We start from the raw sequence: 26,490 nt of genomic DNA on the forward strand, positions 1-26,490 counted from the left end.
TCGAACTTGTAGTCATATTAGGTATATTTTCAAGATTGAACAGATATATTTTAGATAGACAGGTCATCTTCAAACCCCTTCAGAGATCTACAGAATATGGCATTTAAAATGTTTTAATAACTTAGAAATTTGTCTTTTTTGTTATGACTATGAGACATGTTGGCTCCTGGCAGTACCAAATCTACTTCAGAGAAAATATGGGCATTGAAGAAACTGCATATGGAGTTAACTTTCATTTTGGCAAAAGTTAGCCACTGGACAACAAAGTATTCTCAAATCGACTGCTGACAAACAGGACAGACAGGACATGAAACCAAGGACAAGTATGGTTGTGGCTTTAACAAAAGGCATCTTCTGGAGCCAGGACAATATGGTGCCATCCCTGAAGGGAGTGGCCTTTGCAATCTGGAAAAGGTACTGTGCCCTTTTCTTCGAAGGCAGCTGAACAGGGAGTGGGCCCAATGGCTTCTGATGTGCAATGGAACAGCAGAGAAAACAGTTATTCTTGAAGAATAACTAAGCTCACCCCTCTCAACAGTAGACTGGCATTTAATAGAGGGATGTGGAGAAGAATGGGATGCCGAGATGAAGCCACATATACACTGCCAAGAAAAATGTACAGCTGAATTGAAAAACATCAATAATTTCCAGAATTTAAAATCCTGAATCATGACATGACGCTAATGGAATTTAGTTGTTTTCTGGTACATGGAACTGCTCTCACCAAATGTGAGGTCAAACTGTTGACCTTGTATACATCCTAGTTCACAAATGAGTCTGTCAGATATGCTAAGCCTATAGCTGAAGATGATGCCCCAACACTGAGGAGAAACCTCAGGGTGACTGTCCACGCAGCTGGCTGTTTCTGTCAACTCACATTTTTTTGGAAGCTGCTTTGCATGCACTTCCTGTTTTTATTTTTATTAGGTAGTATTATTTCCTTCTTGGGGTCTCTGAGGGAGTTTGAAGATCAGTTAGTTATAGTTATTAGTTTTCCTTGTTAGAATTTCAGAAAAGAAACTCACTAAGAGGTGTAAGTGTATAAATTTGAAAGACGTTATAAGACAGTTCTGTTAGTATAAAAGTTAAGATAGAAAGTGAATCAGGTACATTTTGGACTTACCAAAATAGGATAGATAATGGAATTATTTTCTCTGAATTTGTCAAATACAAAATGGATGAGCACATTTTTTAGGTATTTATTGCTTGTATGTATGGTATATAGTTATTGTATATAACTTTTGTATATAGTTTTTCTTATATTAGTTATAACTTTTTTTCGTTTTTTCTTCTTATTAAAATAGAAAAGTGGAAATGTGGTGATATTTTATTTGCACTGAAATGTGATTTTATTTGTATATTAATAAAGTTGGGGTTGGAGCAAACCATAGCAGAAGCTGGGCGGTGGTGGTGCACGCCTTTAATCCCAGCACTTGGGAGGCAGAGCTAGGCAGATCTCTGTGTGTTCAAGGATACAGCCAGCATGGAGACACATGCCTTTAATCTCAATACCAACCATAGAAGACCTCGAGGTCTGTACAGACAGGCAGTGACAAGGAGGTCATGTGGTTGGGTTTACAACCAATGAGAAGGCAAAACAGAAAGTCTATATAAAAGACAGGACAGAGAGGATGTAGGTCTCTTGCGGAGAGGAAAGACAGCAAAAGCAGTGAAGGGTAAGGTTTTCAGCTCTCAGCTATTGCTCTGACCTCTTGGCTTTTAACTCGCAATTAGCTCTGTGTTTCTTATTTAACAAGATGGCTACAATCTACATTTTATATATTATACATCATTATTAATATAGAAATTACAACATTAAAGTATAAGAATAATATCAAAACCCCATACTGCTTACTCTATGAAGACACTGTTCTTGTCATGTTTAATGCATCAAATCATGAAGACCTGAACGACCTTGTATGTTTATTAGAAGAGTTAATGCCATGGACAGACAGATAGACAATAGAATGTCAGAGCCCTTAGGAGTTCAGGTCCAGGGTCACAAGCAAGTATTGTGGGGGAAGAGGGTGGGAGGGGGCTCCTGTCAGGCAAAATAGCCATTTCTCACAGGGTCTCACAGGGGCCTGCAGCCAGGCTGTCTGATCACCAGCAGGCCTCAGGAAAGGATGTGTAGGGGGATGTGTGGTAGTCACTGGTACCTTACCTGCAGACAAACAAATTATAATATTCCACAGACAAACATGTTGCTCATGCCTTTAGATGGAAAGTTTCACAAGTGATACTTACCTTTGGTATTTTTTATTTGATGTGACCTTGTCAGTTTCCAGTAGAAATGATGGTTGGACTTCCCTACACTGACTTCACAGCTGCTGGTGAGATTTGCAGGCTGCTAAGTGCTGGCCAAAAGATGCATGATTTACAATCCTTCTTCTGCTCTCCCAAGCACTGGTTTAGGTTTCACTTATTTAAAAAAGAAGTATCCTAATAGGCAGTGGAGCTGCTGTTAATTACACAGTGTTAACTTAAGTTAAATGACATCATTCCCTCGTGTGAACTGAAGGTCACCTTGTCTGAGTCTGAGCCTTTCTTGGGTAGGAGTATTCACATCCTGCTCCCCAACCTCCCAACTTGTGCTCTTGAATGTCTTAATCTTTAATGTCTAGGCCTGGCCTCAAAGTGGGGAGAAGCAAACACAGATGGGAATGGAAGGAAGCAACATTATTCCTTAACCCTCTATGAACTACCTCAGCCAGAGAGGGAAAGGCTGGCAAACAATGAGAACAGTTCCAACAAAAATGGCCAAAGGTCTTGAGATCACCAGCAATGACAGGCCAGTTAAAAATATTTTTTGTTTACATCTGTGTGTATTTTGCTGTATGCATGTCTGTGCACCATGTGCCTGCCTGGTGCCCAGCGAGATCAGAAGAAGGCATCAGATCCTTGGTACTGGAGTTACAGGTCCTCCTAGAGAGTAGTCAGTGCTCTTAACCCCTGAGCCACCTCTCCAAGACAGAGCAGGAACCAATTCTGCTCACCCTTGCTCCCACAACCCAATATAGGCTACTTCTGGAAAATGTATCTAGTTGCTTGTCTAGGTGAGGAGAGAGGGTGGGTAGTTTCTACTTCATTAATTTTTTAAATTAATTAAAAACTGAGGAAAGGTCAACTGCAGTGAACTATGCAAGCCTTTCCCTGGAAGTTGTGCCCAAAGATGACAGATTCCAAAGCAGTTTCATTGGAAATTTCTGCAAACACTGTTTTGTCTAGGTCATGAGCAGTGTCTCAGTAGGGTGGTTCTTAGTCATTTCCCCCTATTGCTTTTACCTCCAAATCAAGTGTGGTAGGGGTCATTAATTAAGAAAAGAGAAAGGCACAGAAAATAAAGTTAACAGAGAAGTGGTTTTCATTGCTGGTGGAGTTAGGCATAAAACACTGTCCCCATGCTTACCTCCGGAGTCCTCAGTGAAGACTGCACTCCCAAGACAACCCTCTTCAAGACTTCCGTGGCTGCACCTTTGGCTGCATCCTCTCACTGTGCATGGTCTTCATGTCTTCTCTCTTCAAGCCATTTCACAAAGGGACCTCCTCTCTTGCCCCCTTTCCCACACGCTGATGGCTTTGTTTGGAAGTTATTTTCTGAACTCCCTGATGACCCGATTTACACTTTTATGTAATATATATTACAGGTTGCCCTGTAATGAGACATTTCTTCTTGTGTCTTAGCCACTTAGCTGGAATTTTGAGATGAGGGCATTCTAGATTTATCAATTTGCATGACTTGGGAAGGGCTTTCTGCATAGGAGCAGGAAAAAGAAGAATCCAATCTCCAAATACAGGAACTGTGTAGTGAAGGCTGTAATGTCTACATGCATATGCAACTGAATGAGATTGAGTACGTCCTAGAGCTGCCATTGGACTTATGCTCGTCTATGAACCACTTTCCAGTTCTAGAAAATTCTGTGCTTTTCTTTGTTAGGAGGAGAGCTCAAAGTGAAATAGTCCTGAGGTCTCGAGAGGTCTTGAGATTGGTAATTAATATTATTTGTGGTGATATTTTATTTGTACTGAAATGTGACTTTATTTGTATATTAATAAAGTTGCCTTGGGGTCAGAGCAAGCCATAGCAGAAGCCGGGCGGTGGCGGTGCACGTCTTTACTCCAGCACTCGGAGGCAGAGGCAGGCGGATCTCTGTGAGTTCCATTGGAAACAGCTAGCAATGGTGACACACCCTTTAATCCCAGGGAGTGGAGGCAGAAAGAGAAAGATATATAAGGCATGAAGACCAAAAACTAGAAGCATTTGGCTGGTTAAGCTCAGGCTTTGGAGCAACACAGTTCAGCTGAGATTTGTTCTGGATGACTCAGAAGCTTGTAGTCTGAGGAAACAAGACCAGCTGAGGAACTGGTGAGGTGAGGAAACTGTGGCTTGTTCTGTGTCTCTGATCTTCCAGCATTCACCCAATACCTGGCCTCAGGTTTTTTTTTTGTTAATAAGACCATTTAATATTCCTGCTACATCTGGTGTGCAACATTTGTTGTATGAATTCTTGAAAAAGCCTCTTGCCTGTGGCCTTGGCGGGCCCAGCTCAGACCTGAGTTACCCTCAGCTGATTGTGGGTGGCTCACGCTGGTTGGATTTACTGAAGAGGCAGAGGTAGGAGTATCCCTAGTTTGAGGCCAGCCTGGGAGGCTTGCTAAGGAGAAGCTAAGGCCGGCTGGGAACTAGCTACAAATGGTGGCGAGGGACCATGGAGGCAATGATGCTGTTCTAGTTGCAGGCTGCTTCTCATTGTGTGGTGACAGCCGTGATGCTGCTGCTATCTGGACAAGGGTTTACTGCTGCTTGTTCAGAGAAGAATTGCCAGGACCAGCGTGTTATAAAAGAACATCGGAAGGTTCAGTTTGGAAAAGTTTGGCAAGACAAATGGTGGGGGAGAAATTGCTGAAGATTTTCTCTTCTAGGGAAGAACGTTCATGGTCCCGAGTGACAGACATTTATCAGACTGTGATTGCTCAAACCACCGAGGGGGCACAAAAAAAGTAAGCAAGTAGAAGAAAGAAAGAAAGAAAGAAAGAAAAGAAAGAAAGAAAAAGAAGAAAGAAAAGAAACAAAGAAAACAATCTACAGAAATACAGGGAACCATGACCACCTACAAGTGACTTTGAAATCTTCAAAAAGATGACAGGATCCCACAACAATAATTCACATGGACAATAATAATATCACTAAGCTGACAAACATCATCTACAGATCAGCTTTGGACTACACAGTGCTTAGAGCAATCTGAAATGGCTAGCTGAGATGATCAGTTTCAAAGACTACTTGAATAAGGACTTGAGATAAACCTAAACTTTGGCATTTGCTCAAACTGGACAACAAAGGATATAGCTACCTTTCCTAGAATTTGACATTAACCCTAATTTTTCTTTTCAGAATAAGGATACCTTCGCTCATACCCAGCAGGAAGCAATTTTAAGAATACAACACCACATTGCCAAATTGTGGTGTGGGGCAGGTGGTTTTTTGGTCTTTTAATGGGCTTTGGGTCTGGGATAGTTTTCATTGTTTAGGAGGTTGTTACAAGTCATTGTTAAGGGTTAGGAAAAGGGCTAGGCAAAGGAGATTAGATTTAAGGTGCTTGTTTAAAAAAAAAAACAAGGAGAGAGAGAGAGAGAGAGAGAGAGAGAGAGAGAGAAAAGAAAAAGACAATTACTAGTCCTAAATACTTTACATTGGATTGGATTGTTTTATATTGTATACATAATATTTATATCATATATATATATATGCACATATTATATTATATATAATATATATGTTGAGATTGTTAGAATATGATATACACATATTTTCTAATCTTGCTCAAGATATTGTACTTATACATTCATTTAACAATGTAATGCAATTTGCTGATCTTGAATGTTATTATTACAACTATTAGGATATATAGAACCTAGGCCTGACCATCCAGCAGCTGACAAGCAGGTAAGTGTTCTTGACTTCAGCTGTCATCAACAATGCTGCTATAACCAAGAACGCCAACAGTGCTTCAGACTGTGCTTCCAGTTCTCGTGGCTACATGCACACACCAGTTCTGCATTTACTATTTTTCATGCAGTGCAGCAATATTTTTCCACAGTGGCAGTAGTATGTTACGTTTCCAACAATAGCGCCCAAAGGTTCCGACATCCCATCTTTACCAACCCTGCTTATTCTCTGGCAGCCAGCTTGATGGTCCTAACATGCTGTTTCCCCAGTGATTAGCAATGGCGAGCATCTTCTCATGAGCTCTTTGGTGATTTGTGTATCTTCTTTAGAGAAATGTCTATTGAAGGCTTTTAGCCAGTTTTTAATTTTGCTGTTGTTGCTGCTACTGCATCTAGGAGTTCCCTGTGTGTTCTTGGTATTGGTCTGTTTTTGGGCATGTGGTTTTCAAGTATTTTCTTCCATTCTTTGTGTTGCCTTTTTACTCATCAGTACAGCAGTGTTATATTTCTCCTTTGATGATTTTTATCTAATGTATTTTTATTTTTAATTTAATTTTTATTAAAAATATTTTTTATATAATATATTCTGGCCATACTTTCTTCTCCCTCAATCTCCTCTAATTCCTCCCCACTCTTCCAACTCCACACTTTATTTCTCTTCTCATAAGAAGACAAACAGGCAAGTAAAAGAGACAAATGAAGAAGGACAAAACAAGATGAACAAGCTAACAATAAAAAAGAAAAAAAAGAAAGAGCACAAGAATGCAGGCAAAGACAGACACATAGACATACAAACAAAACACATAAAAACTCAAAATCAGAAACCATAATATATAAGCAAATGACCAGTAAGATTTAAAAAAATGCCCAAATAAAGTAATACAGGGGAAAAAATCCTTCAAAAATACCTTTGTGTTTTGTATGGGTCATCTACTGCTGAGCATGGAGCCTGCCCTTATGTGTGGTTTGTATACCCAGTGAGATTCCAGTGGAAATGGACTTTTCCTTTGCAAGCAGTCATTAATTGGTGATAGCTTCTAGGTTGGGGATGAGAGCTCATGTCTACATCCCCTGTCAGCACTGGGACTCTGTCTTATTTGGACCTTGCAGGTCTTGTACATGCTGCCACAGTCTCTGTGAATTCATGTGTATCAGTCCTGTTGAGTCTGGAAGACATGTTTCCTTAGTGTTCTACTTCTCCTCCGGCTCTTAAAACCTTTCTGCATTCTCTTCTGCATGGTTCTCTGAGCCCTGAGGAGAGAGATTTGGTGTAGCTGTCCTTCTAGAACTGAATGTTGCAAAGTCTCAATGTATCTTTAAAAGATCAATTCACAGCAAAGTTCACAGCAGAGGTAAAATACAAAGATGTCCTCTAAATCCTCTGTTCCTGCAAATGCATATCTTCCTTAAACACTCTCTTGCTGCGTTTGAAAATGTTTTTTTATGAGGCTCCATTTGTCTATTTTTCATTTTGATACCCACATCTTTATCTTCCAGAAACCACTAACAAATTCAGTGTTATGACACACACACACAACACACACACACACACAGACACACACACACACACACACACACACACACACACACACACACACACACCTCACCCTGTCACCATCTGGTCTCCAGAGTTTCTGATGATAATCTGGTGGTAAACTTATAAAGAGTCATTTACATGTGACACACTGATTCTCTGCTATTTCTCTGTTTTAGGCTTTTTAACACTGGTCTCATTGTGACTCTCAATGTTCATAGTATCTGGAATTCATTAAGCTTCTTAGATGTTTATATTCATGTGTTTTATCCAATGTATGGCATTTTCAACTATTTTTTCTTCAAATATTCTCTCTACACTTGCAGGCCTCTCTTGATTTAGATTTCACCCAATGTGTTTACAAACCTGTCCATTCAGTGGTGCCCTGTAGCTCTTTATGGTATTCTGATTTCTTCAAACATTTCTTTTTGCTCCTCTCAAAAATGTTATCTTCCCATATTATTTGTTATGCTCACTAAAACCAACCTTTAAATTTCTTTAGTAAATTCATTTTAGTTACTGTCTTTTTTAGTTGAGTGATTTAATTTATATGTCTACCACATTTTGTCAGTATTTTAATCCTATTTGTGAATTATTTTCTTTACTTTCTCTGTTTTCTTTTTGTTTCTACTGAACATGTTAATGCAGCTGTTTTTAAATGATATCTAACAGATCTGCAATCAGAGCTTTGGGCTTTGGGGGATGGTTTCTGCTTATTTGTTTTTTGGTTTTTTATTTTTCCTCTTTTGGTCTATATTTTCCAGTATCTTTGTATGCCTTGTGATTTGTTTCTGGTTGTTAAAATCTTTCATTTGAATCTAATAATGCATGAGCTCTAGAAGTCAGTTCTCTCTTGCCTCCGGGGGTTTCGGGTTTTATTTATTTATTTATTGTTGTTGGTTAGCGGTACTTCTACAAGGGTCAGCCTGAGGTGTGAACTGAGGTCACCTTGTCTGAGTCTGAGCCTTTCCTTGGGTCAGGAGTATTCACATTCCTGCTCCCCCAACCTCCCAACTTGTGCTCTTGAATGTCTTAATCTTTAATGTCTAGGCCTGGGCCTCAAAGTGGGGAGAAGCAAACACATGATGGGAATGGAAGGAAGCAACATTAGTTCCTTAACCCTCTATGAAGCTACCTCAGCCAGAGAGGGAAAGGCTGGCAACAATGAGAACAGTTCCAACAAAAATGGCCAAAGGTCTTGAGATCACCAGCAATGACAGGCCCAGTTAAAAATATTTTTTGTTTACATCTGTGTGTATTTTGCCTGTATGCATGTCTGTGCACCATGTGCCTGCCTGGTGCCAGCGAGATCAGAAGAAGGCATCAGATCCCTTGGTACTGGAGTTACAGGTCCTCCTAGAGAGTAGTCAGTGCTCTTAACCCTGAGCCACCTCTCCAAGACAGAGCAGGAACCAATTCTGCTCACCCTTGCTCCCACAACCCACATATAGGCTACTTCTGGAAAATGTATCTAGTTGCTTGTCTTAGGGGTGAGAAGAGGGTGGGTAGTTTCTACTTCATTATTTTTTAAATTTAATTAAAAACTGAGGAAAGGTCAACTGCAGTGAACTATGCAAGCCTTTCCCTTGGAAGTTGGTGCCCAAAGATGACAGATTCCAAAGCAGTTTCATTGGGAAATTTCTGCAAACACTGTTGTCTAGGTCATGAGCAGTGTCTCAGTAGGGTGGTTCTTAGTCATTTCCCCCTAATTGCTTTTACCTCCAAATCAAGTGTGGTAGGGGGTCATTAAATTAAGAAAAAGAGAAAGGCACAGAAAATAAGTTACAGAGAAGTGGTTTTCATTGCTGGTGGAGTTAGGCATAAAACACTGTCCCCATGCTTACCTCCTGGAGTCCTCAGTGAAGACTGCACTCCCAAGACAACCTCTTCAGACTTCCGTGGCTGCACCTTTGGCTGCATCCTCTCACTGTGCATGGTCTTCATGTCTTCTCTCTTCAAGCCATTTCACAAAGGGACCTCCTCTCTTGCCCCCTTTCCCACACGCTGATGGCTTTGTTTGGAAGTTATTTTCTGAACTCCCTGATGACCCGATTTTACACTTTTATGTAATATATATTACAGGTTGCCCTGTAATGAGACATTTCTTCTTGTGTCTTAGCCACTTAGCTGGAATTTTAAGTTCTCAAGGGCAGGGCCACAGATTTACAATTTGCTGACTTGGGCAGGGGCTTTCTGCCAATAGGAGCAGGAAAAAGAAAGAATCCAATCTCCAAATACAGGAACTGTGTAGTGAAGGCCCTGTAAATGTCTACCAGATGCAATGCATAACTGAATAGATTGAGTATGTCCTAGAGCTGCCATTGGACTTATGCTCGTCTATGAACCACTATTCCAGTATTCTAGAAAATCTGTGCTTTCTTTGTTAGGAGGTGAGAGCTCAATTAACAGTGAAGATTTCCTCAGAGAGTCTGGATGGTAATATATAACATTTTTATTGTGGTGATATTTTATTTGTACTGAAAGTGACTTTATTTGTATATTAATAAAGTTTGCCTTGGGGTCAGAGCAAGCCATAGCAGAAGCCGGGCGGTGGCGGTTGGCATCGTCTTTAATCCCAGCACTCGGGAGGCAGAGGCAGGCGGATCTCTGTGAGTTCCATTGGAAACAGCTAGGCATGGTGACACCACGCCTTTAATCCCAGGGAGTGGAGGCAGAAAGAGAAAGATATATAAGGCATGAAGACCAAAAACTAGAAGCATTTGGCTTGGTTAAGCATTCAGGCTTTGGAGCAACACAGTTCAGCTGAGATTTGTTCTGGATGACTCAGAAGCTTGTAGTCTGAGGAAACAAGACCAGCTGAGGAACTGGTGAGGTGAGGAAACTGTGGCTTGTTCTGTGTCTCTGATCTTCCAGCATTCACCCCAATACCTGGCCTCAGGTTTTTATTTTTGTTAATAAGACCATTTAATATTCCTGCTACATCTGGTGTGCAACATTTGTTGTATGAATTCTTGAAAAAGCCTCTTGCCTGTGGCCTTGCGGGCCCCAGCTCAGACCTGAGTTACCCTCAAGCTGATTGTGGTGGCTCACGCTGGTTGGATTTACTGAAGAAGGCAGAGGTAGGAGTATCCCTAGTTTGAGGCCAGCCTGGGAGGCTTGCTAAGGAGAAGCTAAGGCCGGCTGGGAACTAGCTACAAATGGTGGCGGAGGGACCATGGAGGCAATGACTGCTGTTCCTAGTTGCAGGCTGCTTCTCATTGTGTTGGTGACAGCCGTGATGCTGCTGCTATCTGGGACAAAGGGTTTACTGCTGCTTGTTCAGAGAAGAATTGCCAGGACCAGCGTGTTATAAGAAAACATCGGCAAAGGTCAGTTTGGAAAAGTTTGGCAAGACAAATGGTGGGGAGAAATTGCTGTGAAGATTTTCTCTTCTTAGGGAAGAACGTTCATGGTCCCGAGTGACAGACATTTATCAGACTGTGATTGCTCCAAACCACCGAGGGGGCACAAAAAAAGTAAGCAAGTAAGAAAGAAAGAAAGAAAGAAAGAAAGAAAGAAAGAAAGAAAGAAAGAAAGAAAGAAACAAAGAAACAATCTACAGAAATACAGGGAACCATGACCACACCTAACAGTGACTTTGAAATCTTCAAAAAGATGACAGGATCCCACAACAATAATTCCACATGGAACAATAATAATATCACTAAGCTGACAAACATCATCTACAGATCAGCTTTGGACTACACAGTGCTTAGAGCAATTCTGAAATGGCTAGCTGAGATGATCCAGTTTCAAAGACTACTTGAATAAGGACTTGAGATAAACCCTAAACTTTGGCACTCAAACTGGACAACAAAGGATATAGCTACCTTTCCTAGAATTGACAATTAACCCCTAATTTTTCTTTTCAGAATAGGATACCTTCGCTCATACCCAGCAGGAAGCAATTTTAAGAATACAACACCCACATTGGCCAAATTGTGGTGTGGGGCAGGTGGTTTTTTGGTCTTTTAATGGGCTTTGGGTCTGGGATAGTTTTCATTGTTTAGGAGGGTTGGTTACAAGTCATTGTTAAGGGTTAGGAAAAGGGCTAGGCAAAGGAGATTAGATTTAAGGTGCTTGTTTAAAAAAAAAACAGAGAGAGAGAGAGAGAGAGAGAGAGAGAGAGAGAGAGAAAAGAAAAAGACAATTACTAGTCCTAAATACTTTACATTGGATTGGATTGTTTTATATTGTATACATATATATATATACATATATATATATATGCACATATGTATATATATATATATATATATGTTGAGATTGTTAGAATATGCCATATACATATTTCTAATCTTGCTCAAGATATTGTACTTATACCATTCATTTAACAATGTAATGCAATTTGCTGATCCTTGAATGTTATTATTACCAACTATTAGGATATATAGAAATGAAAGTTAGTAGGTAGACATTACAATCGAACTTGTAGTCATATTAGGTATATTTTCAAGATTGAACAGATACATTTTAGATAGACAGGTCATCTTCAAACCCTTCAGAGATCTACAGAATATGGCATTTAAAATGTTTTAATAACTTAGAAATTTGTCTTTTTTGTTATGACTATGAGACATGTTGGCTCCTGGCAGTACCAAATCTACTTCAGAGAAAATATGGGCATTGAAGAAACTGCATATGGAGTTAACTTTCATTTTGGCAAAAGTTAGCCACTGGACAACAAAGTATTCTCAAATCGACTGCTGACAAACAGGACAGACAGGACATGAAACCAAGGACAAGTATGGTTGTGGCTTTAACAAAAGGCATCTTCTGGAGCCAGGACAATATGGTGCCATCCCTGAAGGGAGTGGCCTTTGCAATCTGGAAAAGGTACTGTGCCCTTTTCTTCGAAGGCAGCTGAACAGGGAGTGGGCCAATGGCTTCTGATGTGCAATGGAACAGCAGAGAAAACAGTTATTCTTGAAGAATAACTAAGCTCACCCCTCTCAACAGTAGACTGGCATTTAATAGAGGGATGTGGAGAAGAATGGGATGCCGAGATGAAGCCACATATACACTGCCAAGAAAAATGTACAGCTGAATTGAAAAACATCAATAATTTCCAGAATTTAAAATCCTGAATCATGACATGACGCTAATGGAATTTAGTTGTTTCTGGTACATGGACTGCTCTCACCAAATGTGAGGTCAAACTGTTGACCTTGTATACATCCTAGTTCACAAATGAGTCTGTCAGATATGCTAAGCCTATAGGCTGAAGATGATGCCCCAACACTGAGGAGAAACCTCAGGTGACTGTCCACGCAGCTGGCTGTTTCTGTCAACTCACATTTTTTTTGGAAGCTGCTTGCATGCACTTCCTGTTTTTATTTTTTATTAGGTAGTATTATTTCCTTCTTGGGTCTCTGAGGGAGTTGAAGATCAGTTAGTTATAGTTATAGTTTTCCTTGTTAAGAATTTCAGAAAAGAAACTCACTAAGAGGTGTAAGTGTATAAATTTGAAAGACGTTATAAGACAGTTCTGTTAGTAATAAAAGTTAAGATAGAAAGTGAATCAGGTACATTTTGGACTTACCAAAATAGGATAGATAATGGAATTATTTTCTCTGAATTTGTCAAATACAAATGGATGAGACATTTTTTAGGTATTTATTGCTTGTATGTATGGTATATAGTTATTGTATATAACTTTTGTATATAGTTTTTCTTATATTAGTTATAACTTTTTTTCGTTTTTTCTTCTTATTAAAATAGAAAAGTGGAAATGTGGTGATATTTTATTTGCACTGAAATGTGATTTTATTTGTATATTAATAAAGTTGGGGTTGGAGCAAACCATAGCAGAAGCTGGGCGGTGGTGGTGCACGCCTTTAATCCCAGCACTTGGGAGGCAGAGCTAGGCAGATCTCTGTGTGTTCAAGGATACAGCCAGCATGGAGACACATGCCTTTAATCTCAATACCAACCATAGAAGACCTCGAGGTCTGTACAGACAGGCAGTGACAAGGAGGTCATGTGGTTGGGTTTACAACCAATGAGAAGGCAAAACAGAAAGTCTATATAAAAGACAGGACAGAGAGGATGTAGGTCTCTTGCGGAGAGGAAAGACAGCAAAAGCAGTGAAGGGTAAGGTTTTCAGCTCTCAGCTATTGCTCTGACCTCTTGGCTTTTAACTCTGCAATTAGCTCTGTGTTTCTTATTTAACAAGATGGCTACATCTACATTTTATATATTATACATCATTATTAATATAGAAATACAACATTAAAGTATAAGAATAATATCAAAACCCCATACTGCTTACTCTATGAAGACACTGTTCTTGTCATGTTTAATGCATCAAATCATGAAGACCCTGAACGACCTTGTATGTTTATTAGAAGAGTTAATGCCATGGACAGACAGATAGACAATAGAATGTCAGAGACCCTTAGGAGTTCAGGTCCAGGGTCACAAGCAAGTATTGTGGGGGAAGAGGGTGGGAGGGGGCTCCTGTCAGGCAAAATAGCCATTTCTCACAGGGTCTCACAGGGGCCTGCAGCCAGGCTGTCTGAGTCACCAGCAGGCCTCAGGAAAGGATGTGTAGGGGGATGTGTGGTAGTCACTGGTACCTTACCTGCAGACAAACAAATATATATATTCCACAGACAAACATGTTGCTCATGCCTTTAGATGGAAAGTTTCACAAGTGATACTTACCTTTGGTATTTTTTATTTGATGTGACCTTGTCAGTTTCCAGTAGAAATGATGGTTGGACTTCCCTACACTGACTTCACAGCTGCTGGTGAGATTTGCAGGCTGCTAAGTGCTGGCCAAAAGATGCATGATTTACAATCCTTCTTCTGCTCTCCCAAGCCACTGGTTTAGGTTTCATTTATTTAAAAAAGAAGTATCCTAATAGGCAGTGGAGCTGCTGTTAATTACACAGTGTTGAACTTAAGTTAAATGACATATTCCCTCCTGAGTTACAAGTAACCTAACTACAGAATTGCTGAAGGATTAGTTAAGACAATTGTAATTGAAAAAGAAATATAATTAAGTTCAGACAAGTCAACTGTCTCTGGGGCAAACCCTTTTCCTAGCAAAGGATTTCATGTCCATTGTGCTACACCAAGCCTCTCTCTGACAGGAGGAAGTGAATTTAGTGTACACCATTCATTCCTCCGCCAGGTTACAAATTTACCCATGCATTTATCTGCAAAAGAATGGTTAAATGTGAAAGCCAAGCACCATGCTTAGTTTCCATTGATGGGCCTTGTCTTCAGTTTGAAATTCAAAGGTCATTTTATCCTCGGGGAAAATTGTCTCAACTATGCAGGAGAACGAGGGGAGAAGACATTCACCATGTCTAAAGGGAATGGACCAGGAGGAGCACAGGTGAGTTATATGGTTTTTGTAGAGGTGGGGGAGGGGGGAGGCAGGAGTGGGAGGAAGAGAGATGATGACGTAGGTTGACCTTGTAGGGCCAAAGATAGTCAAGCAGAGAAAGGGAACAGATGTTGATGATGTGTTCCATGCTGGAGTGCCAGGGAACCATGAAGCATTTCTGCCCCACTGGATGGAACAGAAGACGCTGCCACTACCTAGGAGTGCTGGTGCAGGGCAATCGTAGGGAGTGCAATAGGAGATGTGGGGTGGACGGAGGTATGTGGGCAGTAGAAAGAACAGGAGTTAGTGACTACCATGTGGACAGTGGTGTCCTGTGCTGCCATAGGATCCAGGAAGATGTTAGTGCAACTTGTCAAGATGAACCAAAGAAAAGCGAGAAGAAAGATAAACCAGTAAGGCATAGTTTAGAAAGTGACATTGGCTATCACCAGGAGACCTCTGGTGGCATACTGTCAGGGATGAATTTGGAATGACGGCCCAGGCCTCGTTACTGGTATAGATCTGCAATCATAAGCTCCAGGAGATAGTTACAACAGTGTAAACAAATGGATATGCAGCAAAATCAGAGGGCTAAATGATCCAGAACCCCCACTACTCCAGTTCCTTCTATACCTACCAATTCTCAACAGACGTGATGAGGAAAATGAGGTGCAGACATTTTGAAGTTCCTCATCCTCTAAAAGTGACATGACACAGTCATTTACTTAATGATTCCTCATCTATAGGCTGGATTAGCAATGCTGCCCTATACCACAAGAACAGTAAGGGCTTTATGAAATAAGAGTATGATGTCACATCTTTGTGTTTATTTTGACCACTGTCATTATGAAGACGAATAGGAAATGGCAGAGGAATAGGAAATGGAGCAGGGATAGAGCATATGACAGATGGGAACAGGAAATGCAGCAGAAGGGGCAGGAAATGTATCAGACAGAGGTGAACAGCAGATACAACAGGTAGCCCCTGGAAATGCAGCATGGGGGAGCAGATGAGGGAATGCAGAAAGGAAGCAACATAAAAAAGGGCTGACGTAGGCAGTTCAGCATCATGATGAGGGGAAATACCCATGACAGTTTCACTTACTCAACTAACATTGATTGAATACTCTCCCTGTCTTGAACATTTGTCTAAGTCCTAGGGATAAATCAGTGAACAAAATGAGGAGATAAATACTCCCCATGTCTAAGACTTACATTCACAGATGGCATGGGATTGAGTTCTGAATCTGTGACTTTTTGGTTGTGTGGCCCTGAGAAGTTATTTAATGGAAGCAAGTAGTAGTTTACTAGTCCATCAACTGTTATGATAATGGTCTGTGTGTCACCGTGTAGCTTGGAGCTACAGAAACATAATGTGAATCACTTGGCTCAGTGGACGGCACCTAATTATCCTCAATAAATGTTAACTACCCTAAGTAGACTGTGGGCTACTTTTTCCAGAGACATGCATATGATGGTAATTAAAAGAGATCTGATTACAATTAAAAATGGGTTTGTGGTTAAGGCAGGGGTGGGGGGGCAGCATTTCTCAGGATAGAAGAGGCCTGGCTTATTTGTGTGTGTTTGAAAAGTGAGGAGAAACAGACTGAGTGTGTGGGCAGAGCAGAGGGTCTGTAGATGGGAAGGGGAGCTGCTGGCCAGACTCATCTCACCTGGAGGCTCAGTCAGGTGAGGAAGCACCTTGACCATGACCTCCACACTCTTTTATTATATTCTTTAAATAACTTGTTTTTGCAATCAGGCTGTCTCACCCACTCAGGGAAAAAGTCTTTAGCAGTCAGCTCCACTACAAGGATAACCATTCTCCCAAAAGTTCTAGTACCATTTTCCCCCTCAAAGTGGAATTTCACTGCTTTACATATCACAACCCTCTTTGTTTTTTGCATGTTCAGGTGCAGTGGGTGATACAGGATCGTGGGAACTGAACAGTCAAGCCGGCTCAGATCCCACTTCTGTCCCCAGCTAGCTATGCAGCTTTGGTAGTGTTCTCTCCCTGACTCCTTAGCTCCTTGGTTAACTTGAGACCAATGCCTGCTTTGTATTGTTATTCTCACATTCAGTCAGAAAGAAGATCTTTCTCACTACATCACCTGCCAAGGAGAAGGTTTTGGCCAAGGTTTCCCACTACCTGAAAATGACAAACACTGAGGGTCACAGAGGATCATCACACTGCCGTTTACTTAATGATTCCTCATCGATAGGATGGACGGGTGATGCTACCCTTTGCCCCAAGCATGGTGAGGATTTAATGAAATAACAGTGGCGCCACATCTTTGTGACACACTTTTGACCCCTGCCATTATGCAAGCAGACAGGAGCAGGCTAAAGACCAACTCAAGACCAAAATCCCTGTAATGTGAGAAATCTTGGTCCTCTATGTTGCAGTGAGGTAGGAAACTGAGGTATGTTTCTCTGTGGAGAGCCAGCTAAGGGTCTTTAAAACCGAGGGGCAGTGATTAAAGGTCAAGTGAGTCCACATATAGTCCAGACAGCATGTCAACAAGTGATGTAGAAACTCTAGACAGAATGATCCGGTAGCCTGGGGCTCTGAAGATAGTTCTCACCTCTGTGCAGACTGGACCACACAGTGATGTAAAACTTTGCACCCAAGTGGTATCATGAAAAATGGAAAATTAAATCCATCCAGACATACCAAAAGTCAAAGAAACATTGTAGTAGGAAGATTTCCTGTGTCCCGGCCTGCACTGCGGTTTGGACAACTCTCTCCCACTTGTGTCCCCCAAGTAAACACACTGAGGCTTATATTAATTAATTAAATATAATTTAATTATATTAAAATACACATGGCTTAGGCCTTTTGCTAGCTAGCTTTGATATCTTAAATTAAATATCTTATATCTTAAATAATTATAGTCTATGTATCACCACATGTTCTGTGGCTTTACTGTGTCCCATTACATGCTGCTCCTTGGGCAGTTCACTGGTGTCTACCCACTCCTTCTCACCTTCTTCCTATCTCTCTCTTTGAATTCCTGCCTACTCCTAAGCTGCCTTGTCACAAGCCAAATGGCTTTATTTATTAACCAATCAGAGCAACACATATTCACAGGGTACAGAAAGACATTCCCTCATCAAAATATGGACAGAAAAGTCCACCAGTGAAATCCCCTCTCACAATGCTAACAGGACCCTGAGACTTAGCCCCTGGCAGATGTCAACATGGAAATCCAGGCTGGTTGTTGTTGGCATGTTCACCCTCACTAGGCACAGCTATGCCATGTTCTTTTAGGGTTATAAGTGCGCATACTGCCTACCCTTCACTAAACACTTCACAGAGCTTCTGGCTCTCTTGGCTCAGGTTTAGCCACTCTGTACCCACTGGTCCTGATGGTATTGATGTTTCTGCCATGATGGTGAGCCTTGAAAATGAAGGCAAAGGGAAAAAAGAAAACATACATATATGGTTTCTCCTTTTACCCTTCTTGCCTAGATTTCTCCAACACACCATTGCTCTATCCACGGAGGCTTTGCGCTGGCTATCCCTTCTGCATAGAACGTTCTTCCCCAAGTTGTTCACATGGCTTGCTCTATGCATCTATGGCTCTTTCTCGGTGTGTCCTCTCTGATTTTTCATGCTGGGCTTTCCTCCTTTTGTCCTATTTGGCTTTTCATCATAACCTTAGTTACCATCCAACATGTCAAATCTTACATGTTTACTTAGCTTTTGACTTCCCTCTTGCTATGATTTGGATATGAAGTATTCCTCACAGTCATATGAGTTTGATTATTGATCTCTTCCTGGTGGTTCTGTTTGGGGAGGTTATGGAACCATTGGGAGGTGGGAGCAAGATGGAGGAAATGGATCTCTAAAACGTCTGTTGAGGTTTACAGCCCAACCCTATTTACAAACTCTTCTCTCTGCTTCCTGGTGTACAGAGATGTGAACAAGCAGCCCCAGGCTTCTGCTACCACTAGCTGCTCCTTCTGCTATCTTCTCCACCATGAGGGATTGTACTGCCAAATACCATCTTGTCAGTATTTGGTCACAATGATGAGGAAAGTTACTAATGGAGCTTCAGGTCCACTGCAAAGGGGGTTTTATCAGCTCTGCTCACTGCTGTATTGTTAGCATAAGACATTGTAGATCTTTCAATATTTGTTGAAAGGAAAAAAAGGAAGAGATGGGAGGGAAAAGTGAATACATAAAGAAAGATGAAATTGCATTGTTTGCTCAATGTTTAGTTCAGTGAGCTTGGTTTCCTCTTGTACTCTGTGCTAAGTGGCTGCATACATGAGTGCAGAGTAGTCATTCCTAGAGAGCTCTTTCACTCAGGACCTTTCTATCTAGTAGTAATCTGGTACCAGGTAGAAATCATGTGCCATAAGAGAGATGTGCACAGCAAGGCAAAAAAGATTTGTATCTTGAGGTGACTTGAAAAGGCTCTAAAGATAAGGTGATTCTTAAAATGACATTTAGTAAGGTAATGGGGTTCTTGGCAGTACTAGGATGCTCGGAAAGTATTCACATCCATTAATGGGTACTGAGTAGCCATGGGTGACTTAAGATATCAACAGCAGGAATTCTATTGTCTGGTAGGCCTATCTTGCAGATTTGAAGAGCAGATAGGCATGAAAAACTCTGAGGACAAGAAGACACTTCAGGAGACCATGGTCTTCGCTATTGCACTTCTCCTGACAAAGTAAAGAAGGGTCTGACCTAGGCAAGTTTCAGAAATTGATTTGGATGAGCTTTGCAACTGCCACACAATTAGATGGGAAACTGCGGGAAGTCTAATCTGATCCAGCCCTCTGTTGCTGGGATAGAATACCTGAGACAACCGGTTTGTAGGAAGGGAAGGTTTATTCCGGCATACTGTTTCAGTCCATGGTTGACTGACTCCATGGCTTCAAGCCTACAGCCAAGGGAACATCATGGAAAGAATTGTGTGTTCATTCCCTCTGCCTCAGAGGCAGTTAGTTTCATAATCACCTGTTGCTAGGCACCTTTCCACTGTCAGCTATGTGACATGTGCACTCCTTAAAACTGCATGCCAGGCACAGCTCACGTCCTTGCCTTTTGCTCCTCTCCTGCTTCTCTTGCCTCTCTTCTTCCTTGTCTCTTCCCTGTTCTCTCTGTCTGTCTGTCTGCCTGCCTCTCTCAGGTCCCCACTCCAACACGGCCTTTCGCTCTTTCACACACACCTCCACCCCACAATCAACCTCTTGCACTAACTCTGTTGCACTTGGCATGTTTGCTTAGTGGCACACCTTGGCAGGGCCGCTTAAAGTTCTTTTTTTAGCCTTTCAGCTTGTCGTCTAGAAAAGCCACTCAGCCCACAGTGGCTTAGAAACAGAGAAGAGATGGGGAAACATTCCCAATGACCTACTTCCTTCCTTCCCCTGGGCTTTATTTTTAAGGTCTCCACTTCCTGTATGTCACCAGTTGGGGCCAAGTTGTCATCACTGGAACTTTAGCAAGACTTTCTCTATCCTGACCACAACAAGCTCAAATGCACAAGAGAATGGCAGTGGCTTTATAAGGAAAGAGAGTTCCCAGGGGCAAAGGAGGATGTGCCTGCTGCTTCTCCTTTGTTTTGAGTGGAAGGCTCTATAAGTGAGGTACTGCAGTAAACATCTGCCTGTATCTTCCACATCCCTTCTTGGGTCTCATTGAACATGGGAGGTGGGGGTGGGATTTGTCCACCCCAAATGTGATGCTTGGGCGCATCAGGATTCTAATTTACCTTGGACAGTCCTGTATCAATGAGTGCCTCGGTTTCTCCTTTCTGTTTGAATTAGGTAAGAATATTCAGCAACCTGCTTTGTGGTATGGAAGTCCAGCGGCAGAGTTTGGCCTGTGTGAACTGGCCTGAAAGAGACTGTGGTGAGAACAGGATTGGTTTGTCCACCACAAATTCTTCTTATGCCTGCAGTATTATGAAGAACCTGCCTGCTACTCCTAATGTGATGGAGGTGGGGTTATCTCAGAATCAGGCTGGATTCTAGCTAATGTAATTGCACTTCCTGTGAGCACTTTCCTCTGCTTAACTGTTCTTTGCCCAAAGCCCCTCTTCTCTGTGCTGGTCCTCTTCACTCTGTGGTGTTCCTGTGTAGATGGTACACCCTTTCCAGGCTCCTCGTGGGAAAGAGCTGCATTTGGGAGAGGACAGAAAGAGTACTAAGTGGGTTTGAGAGACACAGGCTGTGACACTCCAGGAGACCAGGACACAGCAGGCTGCAAGGGCATTCATTTTCTTTTCTCTGCCTTCCAAACATGAAGCTACCTGTGGCATCTGAATTACATAGGCTATGCCTCTGTGCTGGGTCCATTGACTTTGGATTACTGGGGAAAGAACAAAGAATTATTATGGCGTGCCTGGCACCCCTGGGGACAAAGTCTCCAAATGAATGTGGTTGCTTCTGGGATAGGAAGCCTCCTTGTGATGAGACCAGGAAGCTTTCTGTTATGGAGCTAGAACAAGAACTACAGACATTTCATGACCCTGACCCCAGAAAGGCAGGTTCTAATTTAACCAGGAGGATGCTAGAAGGAGTTAGTATAGATGGAAGAATATGGCTCCCACTTCCCTGGCATAAGAAGTGCAGTGTGTGAGGCACCTGTGGTGAGTCCTGAAACACCAGCTTGTTTGAGTCAAACTACAGGCCAAATAGGGCTCTCAGAGTTCAGGAGCCTACACCCTAAGGATCCAAAGTCCAAGGGAGAGAGCCCAGGTGGCTTCCTTGAAGGCTGCCATGAGTGACAGATTGTACTCCTGTCAGCCATCCCTCTGGGTCCTGATGTCTGCCTGGTTATGCCTCTAAGGAGAGCCTGTCATGTTCCGTGCTGTTCTGAGGCTTCCTGTCACAAGGTGGGTGAAGTTAAGCCTGAAACAAGTAAGAGAGGAAAGTGGGGGGGTTAGGGCTGGATCCGTGGGTGACATTGAGCTCCACGTGGGAGGGAAGAGAAAGATTTGAGTTTCTGTTTTTGCAGTATTTTGTTTTGTTACTGGGAAAGAGGACAGCGCGTAACCACAGGAAGGATGTGTCTATGTCTATATTCAGTTTAATCCTACCACCCTCTGTTTGTTCTTCTAAAATCCTGCCTTGGTGCTTTCTGCCCCTTTGGTAAACTCCCGAGAAGGGAGCTTTCCCCCAGTAACTTGTGGCCAGTGGTTTCTCCTTGATCACTTTTACTATCTTTCTTTTGAACCACGTTTGCCTGATGGCCAGCTTCTAAAGGAAAGGTCACTAGGGCTACAGCCTCCAAAAGAACTTCAAGGTCAAGAGCAATGGTCCTGGAGGGATCCAGAACATTCACTTCTGATAATTAATATTCAAGTTCTGGTCAGTCATAGGAGCATTCCTGGGGCCACAGTTGGCCTTGGGGAGGGTGATATGAGTACTAGTAAGGGCTGCATAGGGTTTCCTTTCTTCAATTTTTTTGTCCTGCTTACGTAGAAATTGTATGAGCTGTGGAATAATATGGGAAGTATTGCTATGACATGCTACAGACCTGAGAGCCTGGGACAGGGACCAAGTTAACTTAGAGCCTGAATTGTCAAGTTACAGCCATGAAGTGCCTCAGCCAAGAATCTGGACCATCTTTCTGCCCATAAGAGAACATCTGTATTTCCTTGTTGTCGTGATAAAAACCTCACAAGCAGCAACCTAAGAGAGAAAAACTTACTTCTTTGGGATCATGGGTGGAGGATATAGTCCATCATGGTATGAAAGGCATGATTGCAGAAACCGTTCTTGGTTGTAGTGTAGGAGCTTACTTACACCTGGATGAATGCTGAAGCAGACAGGAGACAGGAAATGAGGCAGGCTGCCACCCTGAAGACCCTCCTCATTCCTCAGCAACTTAGTTCCTCCATATAGTCCCACCTCCTAAAGAGTCTACCGTCTCCCAAAACAGAAGTGCTATCTATGGACCAAGTGTTTGAACACATGGACCTACATGGATATTTTACAACAAACCATGACAGCATCCATTCTTGTTAACACAGCAGTAGGGCTAAGGAGAGAGGCAAGGTGACCACTGGCTCTGGTGCCGGTTCTTCTCTGTGGGTCAGCCTGGGGCCAGCAGAAATGGGGATGAAATCTAGTTCCCACACAGGAGTTATCCCCACCCCCCTGCACCTTGATGTTCTCTATGCTCAGTGAGCTTAGGCTGGTTTTGTGGGCTCATGCCATTCATTTCTTGCTGTCAAATGTTGGGAAAGGATCTTCCAAGCTGTTTTCTTCATGGGAAGGTTTTGTGATAATGATGGCGTCAAAGTCAGAGGGAGGAGTTTGCTCTACATTTGTCTCCTTACTTTAACTTCTGCCATGTTATTCCCACCACCTTATGCCACATTTTTCTCCTGTGAGTTCTTGCAACTACCCATGTTGGTCATGAAGGGAGCATGACTTCTCAGTTACTGAATGATCTCGGAAGAGTCACACATACCCAACAACACTTTTGTCTGTAACATGGTGATATAAGCTGCCCACCTATCTGTCAGGGATGCTGTAGGACTCACAGACAAGGTTTCAGGAGCCATTTCTGTTTTCCATCACTCTACTTCAAACTCTCCATTCTACCGTGTTCTAGATTGTTCTAGATGACAGTATCTGGTTTTCACTGCACTTCAGGCATGGCTTTCAACAAGCTTCATAATATGTGTCTGTAGAAGAACATCTCCCTTTTAGAGGGTATTCAATATGTCTGTTAGCCTCAGTAGCTATACTGAGTTGTTATAATTGTTATACTGTTATACTGGAGTTGGTATCAAATGAGTGAGGGAGGGGGTTGGGGTCACCCAAAATGAGTGTGTGTGGGGGGTCATCCAAATGAGTATGTGGGGCATCACCCAAATCAATGGTGGGGGAATTGCCCAAGGGAATGTGGGGGGGGGCGGTAGGTGGGGCATAAGTGTCCAGCCTGGAACCTAAGAGTCAGTTTGAAGGTTTGACTGGGGTCATATTTCCAGGTCTTTTCCCAAAAAGGCCTAAGCATGAATCTTTCTTGGGGCTAAGATTTCTTGTGTTTTACAAATTATATTACAATCTCCTTAACCTCTAGAATAATTCAGGACACACATAGAGAATGAATATTTGAATGAATGAACAAATGGATAAATGAAAAGAAATTATTACAAATAGGACTAGCCCTAAAATCTCACAAAGAGCATTTCTATAAGCTGCGCCAAGGTTTTTGTGATCATTGTTAACTTGGAGGAGGCTGCCTCAATAAATATTTGCCCGTGTTTATCTTAAGAAAAATGAGAGACTAGCAAAATAAAATCTCCTTAATCCCCTCCCCTTGTCAAAACAGAACAAAATAAAACTCCTGCCCCCTTTTTTTTTTTTGCCTTTAGTGTGCTGGATATTGGAATCCAGGGCCTTGTACATGCTATGCAAGAACTTCACCACTGAAATAGGTCCCTATGTCCTCTCCTTTATAGTCACCACAACCATGAGAATAAACATGTAAGAATCTACTTACATGAATTGTTATTAATTATATAAAATAGAGATTAAGTTATGTATTGTATATTGCTTGTTGTGCACTAACCTAATGTAAATATAATCATCTATGTACATCTATGTAAAGTCAGCAGGGAGCAATGTCTCCTCATTACATGCAGTTTGCTAATTAATTTATTCTAGCTTACCTGCTGAGGTGGCAGAGCAAATCCAGTGTTAGCTGTCACAGAACAAAGAAGCCTGAAGCTCATGGAGCCTTTTTTAAAATCATGAATTGATATATGAATGCCATTGTTCCTGTTACGCCTCTAAGATGTGTTTGTCAGGAAAACTATGTTGTTGGTTGAAAGAGGGAGGCTGGACAAAACTTTCTCCATCCCCACATTGTGCTTTGATGCCTGGGCTGACAGGAAGTTCTCTCGGAGGTAATCCAGTATTTACCCAGTGAGGACCCAGATTACAGGTGTAACCTGAACAGGGGAATTTTCACTTAGAGCCTTGTTTACAGGGCAATTGTTTCCTGAAAAGATGAAAGGAAACTCTGAGCACATCAGGGGCAACTGTGGAAGACACTTGAGGCCTGTGCTGAGATTCCACACTCTGGTATGGGCATGTGTGGTGGTCTGAATAAGAATGGCCCCTATAGGCTCATATATTTGAATGCTTAGTCATCAGGGAGAGGCACTATTTGGGAAGGATTCAAGGGACCAGGCATGACGTTGTTGGAGTAGATGTGGCCTTGTTGGAAGAGGTATGTCACACCAGGCCCAAGCTCTCTCTCTGCCTGTGGATCAAGATGTAGCTCTCAGCTACTGCTCTAGTGCCATTTTCCTGCCATGCTCCCCACATGATGATGGATTAAGTTTCTGAAACTGTAAGGAAGTCTCCAATTAAATGCTTTCTTTTATAAGAGTTGTCTTGGCCATGGTGTCTCTTCACAGCAATGGAATATGGATATGTATCAAGAGTTGGGGGTATCATGAATCCAAGAGTGGTTGACACTTCAGGATCTAGCTTCCGAGGGGGAGGCTTCTGGGTTAGTAACAAATCACTGCTCCTGGGAGGTGTCCCAGGATTCTCCAGCACCCTCTGAAGGTAGAGCTAGTGTGAGTATCTGGGAGCCCAGAGACAGAGTTGCTCAAAGCTGGGAAAAGAGCCATCCATGGGGCAGCTCCCAGATCAAAAACATTTAAAAATTATCTATTTATTTGTGTGTATATGTATGTGTGTGCATGTGTGAGTGTTTGTACAGGCCATGGCACATGTGTGGTGATCAGAGGACAAAGTTTCTGTAATTTATTCTCTCCTTTTACTCTTCTGTGGGTACTGGGGATTAAACTCCAGCTCCTGGGTTTGAGCAGCAAGCCTTTTACCCTCTGAGCAATCTTCCCAGGTCAGCTATCATCACCTGGCACACCTCTGAAGGCAACAATAGGTAAAACAATTCCTGGGTTTTATCACTGCATTCGCAAGGCTGTGGGAATTTGTACCAGGCTTTTGCCTACCATGTGGTTATAATTCTGTGGTTTGGCATTAAATGACACCATTCATGCCCAGTCATGACTCCATGTCAGCATCACCTAGTGAATTGTCACAAAATACTGAGTATTTAGCTCCTGTCCTTTCAAAGTGTCATAGCATGTAGCCATAATTAATGACCGATAGTAGAGAATATCAAGAAATAAGGCTGCCAAAAGATACGTTTAGGAGCATTGCAGGTCTTTAGTGAGTGCTTGGGCCAGAAGAGGTCTGGGGTGAGACAGATCTCTGCTGGTTGGACAACCTCATGCCGCCAGTCATCTAATCATATCTTGGTTTCCATGTAAATGAGGAAAGGTGAATATGATCCGTCCTGGCATTATTACACATTATAATAACAGGACATGTGGACTATTTAAAACAGTGCTAGTGATTAGTAAGTATCCAATAGATAATATCTGTGGTGACAAATGGTTATTTTCACTTGCATAGATCATTTCTATATGTCTTTTGCAGACTGGCTAACCAATGTGGACATAGAAAATGTTATGGGGTACAAAGGGAACAAGTTTATCCCAGAGTTGATACCAAGTAGAAGTAGTTAATTATGGAGCACCAGAAGAGACAAGCCAATGCCAAGGTGTTGCTGGACAGAATGGTATATGTTACACTATCCAAAGTATTTTGGAGTTTGCAGAGTAACTTCTAATTCATTGTGTAATTGACCCTTCACAATCTAC

This window comes from Onychomys torridus, chromosome 3, assembly GCF_903995425.1.
Source record: "Onychomys torridus chromosome 3, mOncTor1.1, whole genome shotgun sequence".
NCBI lineage: Eukaryota > Metazoa > Chordata > Mammalia > Rodentia > Cricetidae > Onychomys > Onychomys torridus.